The sequence below is a fragment of the Ceratotherium simum genome, chromosome 16 (assembly GCF_057802395.1).
Source record: "Ceratotherium simum simum isolate JZ-2026a chromosome 16, ASM5780239v1, whole genome shotgun sequence".
In the NCBI taxonomy this organism is placed as follows: Eukaryota; Metazoa; Chordata; class Mammalia; order Perissodactyla; family Rhinocerotidae; genus Ceratotherium; species Ceratotherium simum.
The window spans coordinates 31,187,891-31,209,840 of NC_141915.1; the positions used below are offsets into that span (position 1 = coordinate 31,187,891).

The window sequence follows — 21,950 nt, forward strand, 5'->3', positions numbered from 1 at the left end:
TGCTTTGGAAAAAAATATTTCCAGTTATTTTTCCTAATTAGAACCTAAACATCTATCTATTCATAAGTGTTACTAGAATTAGAATAAATTGTTATGGAAACTTTATGGTGTGAAGAAAACCTGTTATTTTTATTGCAACTTTTTGATAAATAATTTTTTTGTTTGTTTCTGAAGGAATGCTTCAGATCCTTTATTATATCTTCAAAGATATAATAACTTTTGTATTGAGTTGATCCATAACTCAATACAAAAAGATATAGACCACTGACTTAGAGACAGATTTGTAACTCAACTCCAGCATCCGAATAGGACTTCTTGGCATTCATTTTATAAGCTATCCTCACCCTTGGCTTCATTTTTTTTTTTTTTTTTTTGGCAGGGGAAGATTCGCCCTCAGCTAACATCTGTTGCCAATCTTCCTCCTTGTTTTTTCTTCCTTTGTCCCCGTTCCCCCGCAAAGCCCCAGTACACGGTTGTGTATAGTGGTAAGTTCTTCTGGTTCTTCTATGTGAGCCGTCACCACAGCATGGCTACTGACAGATGAGTGGTGTGGTTCTGCGCCCAGGAACCAAACCCGGGCTGCTCCAGGGGAGCGCACCGAACTAACCGCTAGGCCATCAGGGCTGGCTTTTAATTTTTTTGTTTTTAGTTTCTTAATGCTCATATTCCAGGAATCTGTTGTATGGACTCACAATATCTCTTCCTACAGAAGTTAGGAATACAGGTTACTTTTTTTTTTTCCTTTTAATTCTCCTGATAGAATGTGAATTTCCATGTTAGCTTTCAAGCTTCATCTGGGATGAGACTCGACACAAATGAGATGAGGTCAAGTGGATGGTCTTTAGCATCAAAACTATAAGTGGAAATGAAAACTGTGCAGTTCTGAGATGGATGCCTAATCTGAATACTTGGACATCAGAGAGAAAACATTTTGGGCAGTGAGAGATTTATACTCTCTGCTAATTGCATAACAAAAGTCTTTGCTGACATAAATGCAACTAAGTCAAATGTTGGCTTAACTAGAATGAAAACTGCCCTACAAACAGAGGCTTCATTTTTAAAAAGTCACTACATATACTTTCATAAGATTTCATTTATTACCTTACTCCCTAACAGATGGTGCTTTTGGGAGCGCCTCTTATAAGTTAAAGTTGAAACATTATTTTTCACCATTACAAAGTTATGCAAAGCTCCCATATTAAAGGAGACCAATTAAAGAAATACTGAGTAAACACAATTTGGCTTTCTTTGGGGAAAAATAACCAACATTTTTTTTTTTTTGCAAGACTATCTTTTATGATTAACAAGATTGTATATGGCTCTTGTTTTAAGCAGCTTCAGATTTTTTTTTGGAAAGAGGTGAAGTATAAATACATTCAATAAATAAAATGATGTGTCAGGTTTAGCTTGCCCTCCAACTTTCCTGAATGGGAAAAATTGTTCAAATTGTTCAAAAGTAATAAAGTATCAAGTGATTATCAATGATGGCTATACTATTTTAGATACATGATCACACATAATTGTCTATTGTATTTAGAAGGGAAACCCTGGGCTGCATAGCATATTCCCCAATCAACTGTTGGCTTGCTGAAGCCTGAGTAACTTAACTCTTGAGGGTACACTTTCTGCCTTCACTTGAGACAAGCTGTAACATGATGTATAGATCTAGTTTACGTGGCATATTGCAACCAGATGCTTTAAGAAAAAATACTCTGTGCACAGAAATTGGTATTGATTTATTTGAATAATAATGCCAAGCTCCCTAGATTAATGACATAAAAATTATTTTATATTCCTGGATAGAAACACGTCAAATTAAGAAATGATAAATTCTTGGCAAGCATGCTGTCACTTTTCCCTACTGTGCCCATGACAGACATTACTAATCAACTCTACCATTCTTTTTCATGAGTTGAGACTTGGCTGGAAGAGCATTTGAACTACTGTTTCAATAGACTGTAGTTCTCATGTAAGATTAAACTTATTTCCTTGCATTTTGAAGCAGGTAAAATAAAGCAGAGGGCCTATGGAATGTTGTGAGTAGGTATATCTCAACACTGCCTGGATTCTAAATAAAGAGTAAAACTGGGTTTTTTGAACCCTAAATTCTCAAAGAAAATAGAGAATGGAGGATCCTTGCATTATGTTGTCTTTTCTGCTCCAGTTTTTAGGAGAAAATGGGCCTTCTGTTCCTATGGCAGTGCTGGGGGGGCGTGTTGAGGGCTTGCCAAGCAAGAAGGGTTCCAATGTCCTAACCCTTGTTTCAACCACTGTATAAATATATACAGTAAAACCGTTTCACAGAACCTTTTTTTTTTTCTTAGAAAAAACGTTAACGATGGTGTAGCAGAAAATCCAGAAGCACTGGAAGCTGCCCCAGTGATTAAATCTCAATAAGTGCTATGGGACTATTGACTTTCCATATGGAAAAAAGTAAAATTCCTCTTCTAATTTATCTCCTTGTGAAAAGCCAGCAGACCCATAGCACTTACTAAACAGTCCACCCTTCCCCACTGATGTCTCATGACATTTACTAGGGCTTTCTGTGGGTCGATTTTGGTGATCCCTATCTTAGCCCAGTATCTGTCTATCCCCATGACAATACAAACTGTCTTAATGACTGCAACTTTATAAGTCGAGCTATCTGTTCATGGCAAGTTTGCTCAACTTTTCCAGAATTGTCCCTTTTCAGAATTGTCCTGGCTAATTTGGGGCCTTTCTTCTTCCATACAGAGTTTAGAATCAGTTTTCTCAAGTTCTGTGAATAATCCTATTGGTATTTTGATTGGATTTCCTTTGAATTTACATATTAGGAGATAATTTATATTTTTATCTTGAGACTTTCTGTGCATGAGCATGATACATCTGGTCAGTCAGATCTCTTATGTCTTTCAACAACTTTTTCTTGTGAAAATCTCAAAGATTAGGATAATTTTAGCTACAGGCAAGTTACATGCTTAATGATATCCCAAGCTGTTCTAGCCAGACTGTACGTGGCTTGGGAATTTTCAGCTGCATTCCATGCTGTTCCCACATGGGAGGGCTCTCCTCACTGTCTCCCTGTCTCCATTGGTCCTAGTCTCCCCAGAGGGATTAAGTTTCAACTTTTCACGGTGTTGACTTGCTTGGAAATGCACCTTTTTGCCTTCCCTTCTGTGGCTCACCTCCTCACTGTGTTTGCCTCCTAATAAATCATGTAGACTTTCATCCTTGCTTCCGGGGAATCCTTGACAAGTATTAAGTAGATTTCCACGCCAAATGTAATAAAATCTAATTCTCAGAACCTAAAAGTAAAAACATTCCACCCGTGGTAACCAGCAGGTAGGGTCATTCGGGGGAAGAACATGGTCTTTGGGCCTGATGGATGCTTGAATTCCAGCTTCCCAATTTTTTTCACTGTATAGCCTTCATAAACCTCTGTCTTCCACCTACATGAAAATAGTAATTTAAGCCTCACAATATTATTCTAATTATTAAATGACATATTAAATCTTACATTTATTCAATAAATATTCATTTGTATAGGATAACTTATGTAAGGAACCTAGTTAAGTAACTGGCACAGACTGGTATACAATAAATAGAAACTATGGTTATTACTGTACAAATGAGCAGCAGAACAAATCTTGCAGAGCTTGTGACAGTGATATTTAGTATTAGGGACATGCATCTGTCATAGGTGTTGTGCACCAGGGCTCCCTGTGCTCTGTGTCATGAGGTGAGCCTTTGAAAGCAGACAGACCTGGGTTCAAATACCCAGTGTGTTATCTGAATGCCCTTGTTAACTTCTCTGGGACTATCTGTGGGATGGTGATGATGATGCCTACCTAAAGGTCTGTGCTGAGAAGCCAATGAGATAATGGACAGAAAGGCCAGGCCCTCAGCCATGTTACTTTTCGTAATCTCCTTTCGGAAGATCTGGTTGCTGCCTACTGAATACATTGCATCACTTTCTCCTGACACGATAACATGCCACATCCAAAGGTATTTAGATAAGTCTGATCAGTGGACACTGTTCTGTTCCAGTCTCCAGAATTAACAGTAGTTAAAACATAATAGTGCTTTTTATATATTTAATGTAGGCAACAAACAGGACCCTGCTATCCATTATCTAAGAAGTTTTCTAGAATGTAGCTTTAGAGAAAACATACTGAGGCCAAGTTTGAAGGTAAGGGTAATATAACAATTCTTTTAAGTCTTTATAAGCAATCTTCAGAAGACGACAGTTGTGTGTCGAAGAAAGAACATGGGTTTTGGAGTCAGATGGACTTGATTTTAGTTCCAATTCTGCTATTTTTAGTTACATGTGATCTTGGATAGAATACTTCAAATCTGACTTTCAGTTTCTTCAGTAAAATGCTGAAATAATCCCATTTCACAGTGTTATTAGTAAGATTAAATCAGGTAATAAGGAAATGCCCAGTTTAGTACCTGGTACATAATCAATACTCAATAACAGTAAATAGTAACAACGGCTATTATGCAGCTTGTGTATAACTCTGAAATATTTACTTTAGCGTTTTCCTTTTTTTTTTTTTGTGAGGAAAATCAGCTCTGAGCTAACATCCATGCTAATCCTCCACTTTTTGCTGAGGAAGACCGGCTCTGAGCTAACATCTATTGCCAATCCTCCTCCTTTTTTTCCCCAAAGCCCCAGTAGATAGTTGTATGTCATAGTTGCACATCCTTCTAGTTGCTGTATGTGGGACGCAGCCTCAGCATGGCCGGAGAAGCGGTGCTTCGGTGCGCACCCGGGATCCGAACCTGGGCTGCCAGTAGCGGAGCGCGCGCACTTAACTGCTAAGCCACGGGGCCAGCCCAACTTGAGCATTTGCTTACCTAAAGTTGCTAGTCGAAGGTATGGAATATTTGTGGGAAATCTGTATCTTACTTTCAACACCTGTTGTGCTCAACTTTTATATGTTTAACTTTCAAATGACCTGCATTTCTGCATAGTATATATATAAAACCCTAAATTTCCTTTCCTGTACCAAATTCAGACTTGTACCTCAGCTTACCAAAGAGGCACGTCAAGTTTTCTTTATATAATGCTGCCTGCCAATGAGTTTCAGCAGGTTTGCCATCGTTGTCTGCAAAGCAGCATTCATTTGGCAATTATCCGAGTAGTTTACTGTATTTTCTCTTATTTTATAAACATGAATGGAGATTGGAAAAATGATAGATATGATTCTAGTGATAAGCATAGATTTAAGAAGGAAACCATTCTATATGCTGAAAGCAGCAGACCTTTAACCTTAGTTTGATATTCTATTAGCTTAAGCTTGTTAACTGTGTGTTCTAAAGTGAAGGAAATGAAACAGAACTGTGAAAGGACGCTAGAAGCTTGTATCCAAAAGTCAAGTGGTAGGTATTTTACAATATTCTTTAAGTTCTCTGAATGGAAGCTCCCTTATAACATGTATGAGTATGCTTTAACATTCATCTATTAGACTTTAGCATAATTTTTAGTGATGTATTGCATACATCGATAGGAAACTGCCTACATTTCTAAAAAGTCTAGTTTCTTTGGGAAGTTTCTTTGTTTCTTTATGGAATTATAACAACTCATGTGGTAACACTGATCATGTCAGCTAAATCAAAGTTCTGATTGGCAGTTTCCCATCTTGATTCATAAAAATTGCAACATTTATTATTAATTAACTATTTCTCTAGTCGGCTAAGTTCTTCAAAGCATGAGCTCCATCAGGGAAAGCATACAAAGGGGGTTCATAAAGAAAATAATAAGAAAATGTTGGAAACCAAATGGGTCCAACAAACATAGCTGGGCAACTTTGTAACTTGAGCTGCAGCCATTAACTTGAGCTATGGAGATGGGTCAGGGGCTGACTGAAGTTATTATGTCTCTGTAGGAACTTGACCTCTTTGAGATTGGTTTCTTGGAGGCAGAACAGATAAAAGGTCTTAGTTCAGTCCTCACTGAAGCCTCTGCCCATGATGCTATGAATGAGGTAGATTTGCTCCAAACACACAAATTCGGAAGCAGACCCCTATCTGGGTAGCCTATATCTCAATTTATATTTCCAATGGAGCTTGTAGTCACCTTGCAAATATTACTGATTTTTCTCCTCATCGGATTAGAGGTGGTGGTGGTGGTGTGAAATATAGAAAGGAACAACATTGATTACAGGTGTCTCTTTTTGGGCAAATAATATATTCTTCTACAAAGCGATGCAATCTTGACAGGCAGGACCATTTTAATCTGATTCAGGGGAAGAGACCCATCTGCTTTTTTCTCTCTGACCTTTTAGTAGGTTGATGCTGCCTGTCTTCTCTTTTAATAAATTGCAATGCAGCTCTCCTATTAAAAGAATCCATAAAACATGACTTAGTGCTGAAGCAAAACTACAAAAAACAATTACTAGCACAGCTCCTACATGTTTGTGTTGAATCCACATTTGGATTCTCCAGTTTCCTTAGAGAATTGCTTTTCTCTTGATAGTGTCTCTTAGCCCCTACTTCCATGTAGTGTTCATTTTAATGACATAATTAAAAGGGACTAGACTGTGTTCTCATTTAAAACATTGTAAATAAAATTATCTCTCTTGTATACAGATAAAATAGTATTACTTTAAGTGTTTGCTATCAGATTTAAAATGTTACTGATAAAATTTGAGAATCACAACAGAGACACAGTCCATGCGGGATTTAGGTTTTAAAGTTGATGTGTAAGGTAAAAATTGCCGATTGTCAAAATTACTGGTGAAAATTGAGTAAATTATCCATAACACACCATGGAACCATTTTTTAATAAATCCCAAACAGTGTGTCAGGAAAGATCACTGCTGAGCACCAAGTAAAATGTTATCTTGGGTTTAGGTACCATGATGTCCAAAAAAAAAATCTTTAAATACTGGAATCACCCTCTACTTGGTGAGACCTTCATTCTGTGAAAGTCATAAAGTGCATGAAATGAATGACCTGAGGAACCAGTGGATTCAGGCCTCCCAATGACTTTGGTGCCTGGCAAAGAATCATTGAGTGAGAAAGTGGGTAACATCTCTCACATGATTTAACTCTTATTTTTCTTTTGCTTTTTGCTGAATATTATACAGTTAAATTTGCAGATTGCAAAAAAAAAAAAAAAAAAACGGACCACTGAATATTAGAATTTAAAATACAAATAGTGTTTTTTGGAGCTATCCCCAGCAAATTTCAAGAGGCTACAGACAAGTAAGCAATCAGCACACATTTGGTAATGCAAATACTCAATATTATTGAAAGCCTTTTTGGGAAAACACATATTGAAATTGGAAAATCTTAGTAAGACTAAGGAAGTATACTGAAATTTTAATGGAACAAAAAGTTGGTGAGCTGACTGATCCTTCTCTAAATAAAACTTTCCCCAAAGCAAAGCAGTGGTTTAAATTGTCTCTTACTGAGGGGTAAGTTGGTACAGGCTTCAGAGGGCCAAGTTGGGAATCCTAGGAAGCTTATCTCTTTACTCTTACTCCCTGCCAATACTCTTGTTAGAACTACAGATCTAACCATTTCACTAAGGTCCTCTGGATCCAGTGATGTTCAGCCCTCCCCTCCTGGCACATGCAGTCTGCCTTGATTCATGAAATGACTCGGCATCTAATTTCAGGTATAAAAGCCCAAGAAACGTAAAGATGAGTGGTAACATCACTCACTCATTCAGCTTTCTCACGACCTGGTATTAAGAAAGTCTCTCAGAGCTGAGCAAATTAGGCTGACGGGCCCAAAGGGCTGAGGCTTGGGAACTGTCATGATGCAATAGCTTTGAGTCATTGAGAGAGTTTACTGTGGGCATGTGACTTTGGGTACCAAGCACACAGGGAAGGAGGCTGAGAAATCTTGAAAAGGACACCAACACAGGAAAAATGATTAAGGGTGGTCTCTCCTCCATTTGGGTCAAATGTTGCAGAAGAAAGTGTTCCTTTAGAGTTATTCTGCCATATCTTCACCTTGAAGCCTCCGCTGGAATAGGAGCTCCCTAGGGCACAGGTACTGTTAGTATTTACGTATCTTCACCTTGCGTAACTAGCATAGTGTCTGACAATAAGTTTGAGTAATGCTTGATGCACATTGTAAAAACTGATATGTTGAAGTTTATAGGTTATGAGTAGAGAAGGAAAGCCAATCATGTATGCAGTATTTTAAGGCACCACTGCCTTCCTGCCGCACTGCCACATTCTGTGTGTGCCACTCAGAACTTCCCTCCAGACAGCATCTCCACCACCCTTCCTGCTTTCTTAGCAGCCATCTCCAGTCTATTCCTGATATTTCATAATGGTCTATGGCTGAACTCTGAGGCCACCTGGCTTCTCCACCATAATACAATGAAGTTTCATTGAACTGAAAATGTATTCAAAGGCACAGAATTACAGAACATGATAATTATATAGTTTTTAAATTTTAATAAAAAACATAATATTCTTCAAATACCCCTCAATGTAATTGGAGAATAAAACTGTAAATCCAGATTTCATATGTATATATGTATGTATAATTTTAATAAATGCAGCCCTTTAAACATTTTTCCTGAGTTGGTTCTCATGGTGAGAAGGTGGCTCACAACAATCGTAATCCCTTAACTATAATCAGTCAGTCTATCTACCTGAGAGCTTCTTGAGGTATATGTTGAGTTTTAGGTAAGCAAGTCCCATTTCCGGCTTCCAAATCACACCAAACCTTCTAATCTTTGTTCAACTATACTTTGTCCAACTATACCAGAGAGTTTATGACCTTGGCCTCAGATCAGAATGTGCCTCTATTTTGCCACCGTTGTGGTCCTTCCCTCAAATATGAGATCCTCTTTCTTTCCTGTCTTTGGGTGGTTGAGTGCCCAAATAGTGACATGAACTCATTGTGTGACCCCTTCCAATTGATGTGGATTTTCTTATTGGTCCTCAGCCTCCTTGTTCAAGCTTTGTTTCTTGTTTGCCTCATTCCCATTGCCACCAAGTATCTGGCTAAGAACTTGGCCTCATTCACTGGATATCTGGCATTCATATCCTGTCCTAGCTCACTGAACTCTTAGCTTTGAATCTCTGCTGTCTTATGGTCTTTCTAATCACTTAGATTCTGGAAGGTGGTCATTTTAATCTGCTCCATCTGATGCTGACATGACAGCATTTGGGGGACAAAAGATAAAATGGAAAAAGTTCAACTGGTTACCATCCACCAAATTTGGATTAGGTCTGGTTGCAAAACTCCCAAGATGGGTTCATAATGATTATCAATTACGTTAGCACTTTCCATTGCTTGGCTTCTTTCATTCAACATTGTTTGAGATTTATTCAACCATATAAGTTGCATGTAGTTATACATTGTAAATTCCCATTCCTGTATACTGTTTCACTGTGTGAATATACTACAATGCATTTCTGTTGGGTATATACATCAGAATGGAACTGCTAAGTTATAGGGTATGCATATGTTCATTTTTAGGAGATAATGTCAGTTTTCCAAAGTGGTTGTACCAAATTTCTCATCTATCAGCAATGTATGAGAATGCCAGTTGCTCTACATCCTTACTAGCACTTGAGTGCTATTTTCTGCCTCTTGTTATAGCCATCTGGTGGATATCATTTTATTATCTTTTATTTTGATCCAAATATCTGGATTATATGATAGAAGTTCCTTGGGGGTACTTTAAACTGGTATCTATTCATGATCTGGGCAGTTAGCTTTTACAGTGTCTTTTATGTAGCATTGAGTCTCTCTCTTTGTCTGTCTTGCTCCTTTTAAAAGACAAGTTGTTTCATAAATCAGGAATAAAGTTACTTTTGCCACTTTAAAGTTACTTTATTTTTAGCCTTAAAATTAAATTAACATGAAGACACAATAATCTGGTGCATCTTTTTGAAATTAACTCTAAAACAATAAATAGTCTTACTGTAAACCATACTCTAACTCTGAGACTTTAAAGATCACATTGTACCAACAAATGGTTCTATAACTTCTGTAATGGCCATTGACGAAAAGCAATAATAGCTGACCTTAAAACAACCTCTTTATGTGCTTTGGTGCCTTGAAACCCACTTTAACCCCACTGGAGGATAAAGAATACTCAATCCTATATACATAATGATCCCTGGTTCCACATATGAAATCATGGACATAAATAAGAGAAATATAGGATATATATTCACTATCTCCATGGGTCTTCAAAACTGGGAAAACATGATTACTCCACATGTAAAAATTAGACAATACTAAAAATGAGTATGTAATCAATTGTTAAATAGGATGCTCTAATTATAATTGCTAGAGTAATTATTATTATTATTATTATTATACTGTATTTTAAATTTTTCTTTGTTTCCCACTCTTTTGTTTGTTTCCCATGGAACGTGAGTTCCATGAACACGGGGACCACCTCTATCTCCTTTATTACTGTATTCTCAGTGCTAGTATAGTTCCTGATATATTATAGCACTCAATAAATATTTATGAGACTAAATTGAAGGAAGATAAAACATGAATTAGAATAAGTAGCCAGGGAAAAATGATTAAGATGTAGGTAGTAGGCAGAAAGGAAAAGGAGGGTTTTCTAGGCAGAGAGCATACACAGCTCTACACTAGTGTTTCCTTTTCTTGCTATAATCCTTTGTATTTCTTAAAATTCACATGATTATCTTAATTCATTCCCCCTGAAAATCATATAAGCTTATAGGACTCAAAAAAGTAAATCAGGTATTAAAAAGATATAGCCTTATTCACAAATAAAATCAATAACTCTGTAGATAACACATAAAACAGAAAAAAGAAGAGATAAGTGGATGGGTGAAGACCTCCAGCTGAGCTGCAGTCTGGAACCAGGACAAGGAAGGACTAGAATCAGGGAGAGCTAGGAGTTCAGCACCTGTGTTTACCAAGGATTACAAATACTTGATATCAAATGAGAATCTGAAGCTGGGCTCACTGCTTGAAACCAGGAGGTAATGTGGGTCTTCCCAGTTTGTCAAAGGAAGAAGAAAAGGTTGGGACTGCAGTTGTGGCCTAGGGAGGCTGGAGAACACACACTCAGCTTTATGAACAGTAACTGAGCCAAATGTCACTAGCTTGGGGGCTTAAATCTGGGATATCCCCAATATCACCACGGAGCAGGAGCATGAGCCCCTATTAAAGATTTGGTTGGACTGAGAGTTCTGGGTGGGAGGCTGAGTAAAGGCAACAGGAAAACCTTTAGATAAGGAGGAGTGAGGAGAGTGGGCTGGAAGGAGGGAGAGAAAGAGGAAAGTCTCAAAAAAAGTAAGATATACATAAAGTTTTCAAAGCACAAAGAAACTTAGTGCTAGGTAAATGTAAAGAAGAGTATAATGACAAAGAAAACTATAGGGCATTCTCATAAGTGAACATGAATGAAAAAAATTAAATAGAATATTTGCAAATTGTATATCAATGTATTTTTAAAGACTGTTATAGAGTATTCCAAGAATGCAATGATGGTTCAACATCAGAAAATCTATGAATATGATCTATCATATAAATATATTAAAGGAACAAAACCATATTATTATCTCAATAGATGCAGAAAAATACTTGATAAATTTCAACATACAATCCTGATTAAAACAAAATCCATTAGCCACAACTAATGGAACCCGAGATATTTCCAACTGAGAAATACCTCTCATATGCTGGCCAGTGGCCTGCCAAGGAATGAAGACCTGAACCATGGGGATTTATTTACTTGGTGTTTGGGATTGATGTGTATTCCCCAAGTGGGAAGCAGAACTAAAATGTCTTCTCTTTGATGTCTGTGCCTGCCATTTTGGGCCATATGCAATCTGAGGAGTAAGTAGATGGACCTGGTCTACAGACGTAGGAGACACTATGAAGCCCAGAAACAAGAGAGCAGCAGTGGTTCTTGATAACTCCATTTCTGATGGAGCTCTCCAATTCAAGTTAGTGTAAAGTCCAACTAAACTTTGTTTCCTTTTTGTGGATTTCATTAAATATCTACATTCTTATAATTATCTCCTCCATTTTAACCTGAGCTTCTGACCTTGTAGTCTAAAAAATTGTTTAGAAGAGATAAAGTGATAGAATCTTTGAGTCAATAATCAATACTAAAGATGGAAATATATTTTATTGGCAAGGTAGGTAGAAAGTGGTTTCTGAAAACTTAGGAGATAGTCTCTGATCTTTGATAAAACTCTAAAACATATTTAAAAAAAAAATTGTGTACTCGCTTTGGCAGCACATATACTAAAATTGGAACGATACAGAGAAGATTAGCATGGCCCCTGTGCAAGGATGACACACAAATTCGTGAAGCGTTCCATATTTTTATGGTGACTGACAAATAATAATGTACAACTGGAATCTCACAATGTTGTAAACTATTATGATATCAATTAAAAAAAATAAAGAGCTTGAAAAGGAAAAAAATAATAATTGTAACTTGGGAAAAATTTACTTGTAAATATTTGCAGTTGTACCACAGGCTCTTCCTCCGGCTTCCTATCCCTCACTGCTGTCTAGAGAGGAAGGACCGGTATTGTACTAGAGAAGGTTTGTGCCCATTTGCAAGGGCCAATTGTTAGATTTTTAGGAATTTGTGAGCTGTTTGTTAAACACAGCCATTTAAAAAAATTGAATTATATAAACTTATGATGAAATAACTTGTATTAAAAACAAAGCAAAAAAATACTCAAAACTCATGACTTCCTATTTGTTTTACAACATTTTATTATTGCCTCTCCTTCTGAGGTTACTTGCATCTATTGTATCTGTATGGTGGAAATACCCTATAAAGTTACTGCACATCCCTTCCTAATTCCATATTCAGTGATATCATGTTGGTTGCCTGACATTGGCCGTGGTAGGAGTATTTACACCACAGAAATCAACAAATACTAGAAATTAAAGTTTGATTTATTGTTTTGTTGATTGTCTAGATTTAAGAAAGTGATGTAGAAAAAGTTAATAATGCAGATTAAGCGAAAAAGAGTGTTGTGTCTGTAGCTGTCTTATTGAAAATAATACAGAAACTTTAGGAAGTATTGTATGGTATTAAAATACTGTTATCCAGTTTAGTGAAAAAGTTGCTCACTTTATTGAGGAATGAGTGGACATGTGACATACATTTTTGTTGTTTCACTTTTGTCTTACTCATTAAAATAAACAAAAATATCAATCACATTTATGTGTAAACTACATTTATTCATCAATTGAAGCCACAGGTTGGCTACAGATATAAGAGTTCACCAAAAATCAATGAAAGCATTCTGTGAGAAGCAGTTGGTTATATGGAATTTATAATAAAGAGTATTACATATTTTATTATTTTTTGTAAATTGTGTGCTGCACATCTATTATATCAGTAAGATTTATAATAAATATTTATTTATATATGTAATATTTTTCCAGAAGCAGCCTGGAAGGGCCACATGGAAATTACAAAGGAAAGGGAATTGTTGGAGACAGGAAATAATAGACTAGTAATTTATTAATCCTGGAGAATTGGGCATGATTAGGAGAGAAGAGGTAAACAAGGAAAAAAGCAGCGCAAGCCAGGGTTTTGTTATATAGAGCAGCAGGGAGAGAGAGGGGCAAGATTTTTGAGCAGCTACCATGAAGAATTTGAGTAAAGAAGATCTTTAGAATATTTTGCTGTGGAATGTAATATAATTCCCCTTTGAGGGATTGTAGTAAAAATTTACATTATTTTCATCTTTTTAGATGTTTGTGTTTCTTTTGAATGCATACCTAAACTTAGGCCATGAAGCAGTTGAGTTATATTTAGGTTACACAAGCATTTTGATGATAAAATTATTATTTGGAGTCAATATGGGTTTACTATGAACAAATTATGCCAAACTTGCCTTGGTTCCTCTTAGGATAGGTTAGTTACACCAGCATATCTTGAGAATGACAACAAAAGCAATGACAATACAACTATTATTACTATTAATTGTTGTTTTTATATTATTAGTAGCTGGTCTATATTCTTTACATGGATTAATTCACTTAATCATTACAACAACCTTATGAGGCAGATACAAATTTAATATCATCATTTTACATATCAGGAAACAGATGCAGAAAGGTGGATTAACTTGCTCCAAAGCACATAGCTAGCAAAATCTAGCAAGATTAGAATCCAGGCCATCCAGCCCTGAAGATCACCCTACATAATGCTACAAAATCTCTGAGCATTAGCAACATAGCATAAAATTCTTCTTGTTCTTACTTTGTAAAGGGCACTGATATCAGTCTAAAGATAGCTCTCTGTCAGGGTGTTGGAAAGCTGCCGGTATCTGATTTTGTTGACTGATTTCATAAAAGCATTTATTGAACATCTGGTTGTTTAACAAAATGTCACAGACATTTCAGGAGAGACAAAGATGAATAAAACATGATTCCACCTTTGAGGAGCTTAAAATCCAGATATTCACTGCTTTTATCAATCTCTTGAATGAAGTCAAGAGGCAAAGCAAATATGTCCCAAAACTGGGAGGGGATTTAAAATAATTCAAATTCAAAAATCTCCTAACAGTTTCCACTAATATTCTGAAACTAATAAGTGTCGCAGGGATAAATGTAGGGTTTGCATAGTATTCAAAACCAAGTGCATAAATACAAGTCTGGAAAAAAATCTGCTTTTATAGCAGCTTTTATATAACATATCTAGAGGTTTTAGGATTAACCTCAGGACTAAATTGCTGTTAAAATTTGTGAGGTGCTCTTAGGTTATAGTACTAGAAATAACATGTCCAGATCGAGAACTTGGGCTTTGTTTTTTCTTGGAATCCGTAATGGTTAGCCATCTTGGCAGTATTCTTTTTAGTTCAGGCTATAACATTTTAAGAGGGACATTGAAAAATGCAACTGTCATATGAAGAACGGCTGAAGGAATTGGGAGGCCCAGACAAGGAAGACTCAAAGAGTATATGGGATCAGATTCCAAAGTATTTGGACGGTTGTCATATGGAAGAAGGAGTCAACTTCTGTGCTGCTCCACAAGGCAAAACCAGCACAAATCACCTGAAGGTTATCTCAGGTTAGCAAAAGAAAGTTCCAAGTGTTGAGTTATTAAAAAATGTATCAGGCTTCCATGGACTCTCGGGGTGAGCTGTTGAAAGCATCTTCCAAAATTAAAATCTCAGGATTTTTAACAGTATAACACAAACAATTCCCTAAACCTTTAGAACACATACACAGGAAGAAGATCATATTTTCCCCAAATATGCAAAAACTATACAATTAACATATGAGTAGAAATTATCTTTATATTCCTCTTGGAAGCAAAAGAAGCAGTGACATTTAGGTCACGAAAAGAGAAGAAATAAATGGCCTGTGCAATTGCCCTGATGCATAGAAAGCATGTGAACTATGGGCATAAACTCTGGGAATCTACTGAGTGGAGAACAGGGGGCTGTTTTGATATAAAGAAGTGAACAGATGAGGCCGGCCTGGTGGCATAGTGGTTAAGTTTGCATGCTCCGCTTCGGCGGCCTGGGGTTCACAGGTTCGGATCCCAGGCACGGACCTATGCACCGCTTATCAAGCTATGCTGTGGCAGGCACGCCACGTATAAAGTAGAGGAAGATGGGCATGGATGTTAGCCCAGGGCCAATCTTCCTCAGCAAAAAGAGGAGGATTGGCTGCAGATGTTAGCTCAGGGCTAGTCTTCCTCACCAAAGAAAAGTGAACAGAGAAGAAATACAAGGTTTACACTGGATGCAACTTTAAATCCTTCAGCACAATGACTAGCAGCCATAAAAAAGCAAACACAAGTCGACAAAGCCTTTCCAGAGTTGTAATAGAAACAGAACCAATTACTCTCGCCTAGATAAATGCTACATCTGTGCACAGCTTCTGCAGTGCAGGCTGCAGACCTCCCACTGCAAAGAGCACTCAGCTTTGGGGAAGAGGAAGAAAATGCAATCAGAACAAGGACAAAAATTCTGGCGCATGGATTTTCTAATTTACACAAACCAAGTTAACATCATTGGTCAGTGGACACCTAGAGATGTAGGTGTCCTAGTATTTAAAGAGAATCCTACCAAGGCCAGAAGGGGCCAAAGGGACCCAGTAGAAGAGATGCTCTAGGCTTGCTGAATACAGGAAAAAAAGAAGAAAGGAGATTGAGATTGCAATCCAGACAAAACTCAATGGAGAGTCAAGAATAGTTAAGGGGAACAGACCTTTGCTTAGCCAACGAAAGCCCCAGATAAAATCCCAACCACACCACGCAATTTATTAAAAGTTGTTTCTTCCCCACTAACCAACAGCTTCCACTAGTCTCAAGCATTCCTTCTGACTTATTTCGTTAACATTTCTTTCTTTTTTTGGAGTGGTCGGAGCCCCAGGGAATCTCTTTCTCTCCTCTCCCTACCCCCCAACCAGTGGGGCATTGAATGAGTGCCAGAATGTTGTCTGTGTAAAGAGAAATTGCAAAACCACAAATTGCAGAAAATCGTTACTGCCAAAAATCGAAAGGAACACAATATCACCATGCCTCTTAAAAAGCAATTGTGCATTTTACAGGCCTCTGGATAATTCAGGTTTGTTTGGCAACTTTCTCACCCATACCACCCAGAAGACAATTCTCTTCGACCAGAGGTAGTGGTCTCAAAGAATATGTATAGTTGTAAAGAGACAAAAAACGTGGGTGCAAGTTGTTCCAGGGGCTTGATTTGACCCAATATGGTTCTGTTTTCTCCTATTGCATAGTATTGATTTTACTACTAAAGTTTGCCCCCCGAGTCCCAGGAACTCCCACTAAAACAGAGAGAGCCTCCAATAATCTAATAAGAATCCCTTAAAGATAGAAAGCATTTTTCGGTGGTAAAATCTTCTTGACACTTATGAGGTTATCACAACAGTCTTTGACAGAGGCTGGAAAAATGTTTTCCTTTCTCTTCTTCCCAATCATAATAAAGATACTTAGAAACTGAGGGTTAACTAACATTCTTAAAATTATGCTACTCCTGACAGAGTGATCTGGGACTCAGACATGAGCCTTCTGATTTTTAGTCTTGAGTTACTTCCATAGCCCACCCTCTTTCTCCAAGGAAGTGTGTCTTCCTGACTTGGCTAAGGCTGTCCTCCTTCGGCGGGGTTGGGATTTTACCTGGCCCATGCACATTCCAGGTCCTTTTCTTGGAAAGCCTCCTGCCATTCACTGTAGATCAAAGCTCGTCTGAATAGAGCCCTGCTTAGGTCATTTTCCATTTGTATTGGTTGTATAATACAATCATCATTAGGACATAATGCCAACTCCAGAGGGGCTGATCCGAGTCTGGCTGCCAAAATGAACCCAAGTCACAATTGCTTGGTGATTTTAATGTGTTTCCATGACTCCATGGGTCAGACCAACTTTGCGCCCGTTGCTCAGAGATGACATGGGGAGGTGTGTAAACTCATTTGGTCTAGATGGTGTAAAATCCTAGTGAAAATTTACTACTCAGAATATTTACTAATAAAACGGCACGAAGCACTTTGTTCTTGAGAAAAAATGTGAAAATAAAGCAATCGCAAATTGACCTTTCTAAAGTAAAAGAGTTAGCCTTTTTGCTCCCCCTAATTTGGGAGGTAAAAGGTGCTTTCAACTGAAATTTTTTTTTTTTTTTTGGTGAGGAGGACTAGCCGTGAGCTAACATCTGATGCCAATCCTCCCCTTTTTTCTTGAGGAAGACTGGCCCTGGGCTAACATCCGTGCCCATCTTTCTCTAATTTATATGGGACGCAGCCACAGCATGGCTTGACAAGCAGTGCATCAGTGCTTACACGGGATCTGAACCTGCGAACCCCGGGCCGCCGCAGTGGAGCGCGCACACTCAACCGCTGTGCCACCGGGCGGCCCCCTCAACTGAAATTTTAATAAAGAGATCTTGAGGTAATAGTCATATATGTGCTTATAGTTGCATATTTGCATATAATGACTTAAAATGCTGCCTTAAATTGCCCTGCATCTAATTTTCACCATGAACATGTACCAATGATTTTTCAGTATTTAACGTTAAATCATTTAAAAACAATGGTAAACCTAAATAGGCAGAAACAGTATGACAAAGAGCTGCCAAATATGAATACACAGGAAAGTAAACACAGGTGGTTTCCCCTGAATAGCGTTCTATGTTCAGGAGAGATAATACTACAGTCACAAGTTAACATTTGTACAAATGAAATATTCATGATAGCACATGAAAAGGGAGACTGCTCATAAGATCTAACGTGACTTGATAGGTAAAAGCTGCTTAAAAGATTCATAAGATGCAGATGTCTTGATAATGCAATGAAAACCAAAGCAATGTAATACAGAGGTTGACATTTTAAAAAATTCCAGTGAATGCATAATACTTTGACATAAAGTTTGAATGGTTTTAAGGGTGGATGTTTCTTGTGCTGATGTTTGAATATTTAGGGAATAACAGTGGGATCAATTATTCAAGAGAGCAAACAAAAAGCATCTTTCAGGGAAGTCAGGAAAAACTAAGTTTTTTCTTGCAGTTCAGCTGAATATATCGTTTTCTCAGGGCCTGAATTTTTCTAAAGGGAATTTATTAGAACATGTATAATATGTATAATTCAAGTGAGACCTCTGGATTCTTATGGGTCCAAGAATGTCTAATTAAAGCTCAGTGACTGCTGAGATGTATCCTCCACTGGAAGTTCCATATGAATCAGGAGCTGAGAGTTGATGTACACTTCTTGGTTTACCTGGCTCAACCTTCTACCTTTTGGTTGTCAGTCTCTTGCTTACTTATCTGTAGTGACAAGCAACTCACTACCTTTTGAGCTACTTTTGAATACCTAGAGTCTTTATTTTGAATCCACATCTATCCCGTTTTTTGAACTCAGGTATTATCAAATTATTCCAAAGACAGATGGAATGTTCATATTTTTTTTTGGTTAAAATTGTTATAAACTTCATTTTATTAAAAAAGAAAAAAGAAACATTGGCATCCTAATACCCAAAGGTGAAACTTTAAAATACTCTGAACTCCCAGTTGGGACCTGGTGTAATTTTATTTGGTTGTTTACAGTAGAGGGGGTTTGTAATTTAGGTATGGACACTGGGCGTACCAAGAGTAAAGAAACATAATACACGGGAGATTCGTTCTAGAAAGAACAGTGGTTTACAGGGTGGCCATAATGTGGTACACACAGGAAGGAATTACTAAGAGAACTACTGTGCTGTCAGATGTGAAACAGTCTGTGACCATGAGGAACAACTGAGCAAAGAGTAATAAATTAGCCAGCTATTTGAGAGAAACTGAATATTCAAATATTTGGTGTCACATGGTCATAATGTCCAAAACAATATTGCCTAATTGACTCCTCACTTTTTTCCAGCTTTTTAGCTGCAATATAGTCGCAGCAACAATCAGGTTCCATCTGTTTCCCAAATGGCTTATAAAATGCTCCACGATGCTATACACATCAATAGTGTGAAATGGTAGATTCAGACTGAGGCTGCCTTTGTTGAGCCAGATCTTAAAAATGCAGCAATGTGAGATGGGAGCCTGAAAGATGAGGAGGTTTTAGGAATTATAGCTGAGAAGTAGATACCAATTCAAGGAAGACATGTACTTACATTTTGCTGCAAGTGAAATGCCTGTCTTTAAAGGGTAGCCTCTGAAACAAAGAGAGAGAAAAGTGTGTTAGAAAAAATTGTACAGTGACCAATTCAAAATGAAAAAGGCATTGAATTGCCTTTGAAGGTACAGCCACTGACTGAAAAAATGAGAAGCCTGGAGATGAACAAATGTTTATTGGGAAACTCTTCTTGGAAGTACAAGGAGCTGTAGCCCACAAGGAAAACACATAAGTCAACTGCCATATCCCCTTCCATGCTCAGCTCCACTCCCTGAACATCCTAGAATTTCAAGATCACTTGATGCTCATTTTGTCTCCCAAGCCTGATCCTGGCACGAGGAAACATGAGGAGGCTGGTTGCCTAGTTCAATGGCTGATGCTCACCATCCTCTTGCTCCTGGTTTATGCTGACATTGTACCTTGCTCTGGTAGGCCCAGTTCTGACACATTGTTCCATTAAATGAAACTCCTAAAAATTATGATTTTCTCAGTTGATGCTTAATGGGATAAGTGGACAAGTTTTCTTTTCCAAGAAATAAAAAGCTTTTCTGAGGAGTAGTGGGGAGGATTGAAATCAATGCCAGGTTTCTCTTTATTCAAGATGGCAGTGAAAGGAGAGAAACAATTAGACTTGTGCCTATGCTTGGAAGGAGTTTGCCAATTGTGCAGGCAATTTGTCTAGTGTGGCAGCCCACCAGACAATTCAGCTTGCTTCCAAATCCTTTTTTTTTTGGATCTATTGTGGTTTTATCCAAAGCGGCACTTTTCAGGGTAACAGGTTTAATTGGGGATGGCAGGTAAGTCCCCATGATTGATATGAGCTATTTGCATTCTGAGATTCAAGTGGTTCCAGGTCGTCTCCCAGACTGTGCATTCAAGTCATGGTGTCCTCACACTTACAGAAAGATCTTGCCACACCACCCACATTGATTTGGGTAGGTCAGATTGGTCACTTAAGTCAGCAATACTTTTCCAGGCTCTGCCGTTTTTAGTAAGAGTGTGACTTTGGCAAATTGATTCAATGCTCTGGGATAATAGTGGCTATTTCAAAGAATTGTTGTAAGGGTTAAATAAGATAATACATGTAAAATAGTAACATAAAGCTGGCCCCTAGTGGGGACCCGATAAATGCTAGCTAGTGTTGTTATTGTTATTGTTATTATTATTATCAGAAGGCCAATTTGCAAAACCAAATTTAGAAGATACGATAAGCTCATGAAACCGGGGCTAGGAAGGTAGCTATGGAGAGAGTCTTGCTTGGGTAAGATGTCTCCACTCTTGGCGGTCAAAGCTGTACCATTGTCCCAAATTTCTCTCCCAGGTGGCCTTCCTCCAATCTTCATTCCTCCAACTGCTGAGTATAATTCTAGTTAGATCAACATCTACATTGGAAAATCCCTAAATGTTTTAGCAAACTGCCTAATTCCTCATTTACTATCCATGGAGATGGTTGGGGTTGGGGCTCCTAGACTGACAAATTGCTAAATTACTGAACTGCTTGGCCCAGGAAGAATAGGGATAAATCTTTCAGAGTTCTTTACACAAGGTAGGTACTTGATGCATTTTTATTGAGCTGACTTTTTTGGATGGATTCTATGGTGTGACTCAGCAAGATGTCATATGCGTCACTGAATGGAAGAAATCAGGAACAGTGCTGTGACATACAATGCCCACCCCAGCTCTCACTCCTCTAAACAAGAAAGAAATTTTAAAAGTCCTCTGAAATTGTGTACCCTTCAGCTCCTTTGAGGAATTTGTTGCTAGGAAACAAATTTAGAATGCTCTCACCTACTGAGAAAAGTTTTTACTACTGCCTCAAGTAACAGGTTCTTCTTTAGCCACAAAAATATTCACAAAGAGAACTGTTTGTTACTTCGCGAATTCATTGGACAAGAACTCTTCATTTGGGCGACAATTTCATAGCAATATCATTGATTACCTTGAAAACTACTATTCAGAGCTGTCCTCGAGACTGCATTATGTAGCTACCTAATGTGATGGTACTGGTCATTTTTCTTGGGGTACAAAATAAATAAACCAATTAAGAACTCTGTGGTGGTGAGGTTTTACAGACCGTAGAGGAACATAAAAACTCGCTTTTGCTTTTATAAGTTTATTTCCACATTAGAAAAAGAAAAACCTAAATTCTTAAAGGAGAAAAAGCCCTTAAAATTATTAATTAATTCATTTGCTAAGTTTATTGAGTGCCTGGTATGTGCAGGACACTGTGCTAGGCCCTAATCATACATTCCCTGCCTTCATGATGATGTTTGCCTGGTTGGAGAGACAACTAGATAGTCTGAAAGGATTACATGAAGATATAGCGCAAAATGATAAGGTAGTCAGTGAGGCAGGGAGGTGGTCTTTGATGATCCAATCTAGAAAGAGAAATCGGGGAAGTCTAACTGGGG

General features: G+C 37.7%; 1 protein-coding gene and 1 non-coding gene across 2 annotated transcripts in view; one reads left to right on the top strand and one right to left on the bottom strand.

The window, feature by feature from the left end:
- The window catches only part of ANKFN1 (ankyrin repeat and fibronectin type III domain containing 1), a 372,217-nt gene that overhangs the window by 213,361 nt on the left and 136,906 nt on the right, over positions 1 to 21,950 (bottom strand). The window contains exon 2 of the mRNA XM_014790626.2: positions 19,538 to 19,578. The gene's annotated coding sequence lies outside the window, so the exon portion shown is untranslated. The remainder of the gene's footprint in view (positions 1 to 19,537; positions 19,579 to 21,950) is intronic.
- Positions 12,175 to 12,281, top strand: LOC147914986 (U6 spliceosomal RNA). The gene has a single exon (XR_015554825.1). It is a non-coding gene; the product is annotated as a U6 spliceosomal RNA (small nuclear RNA).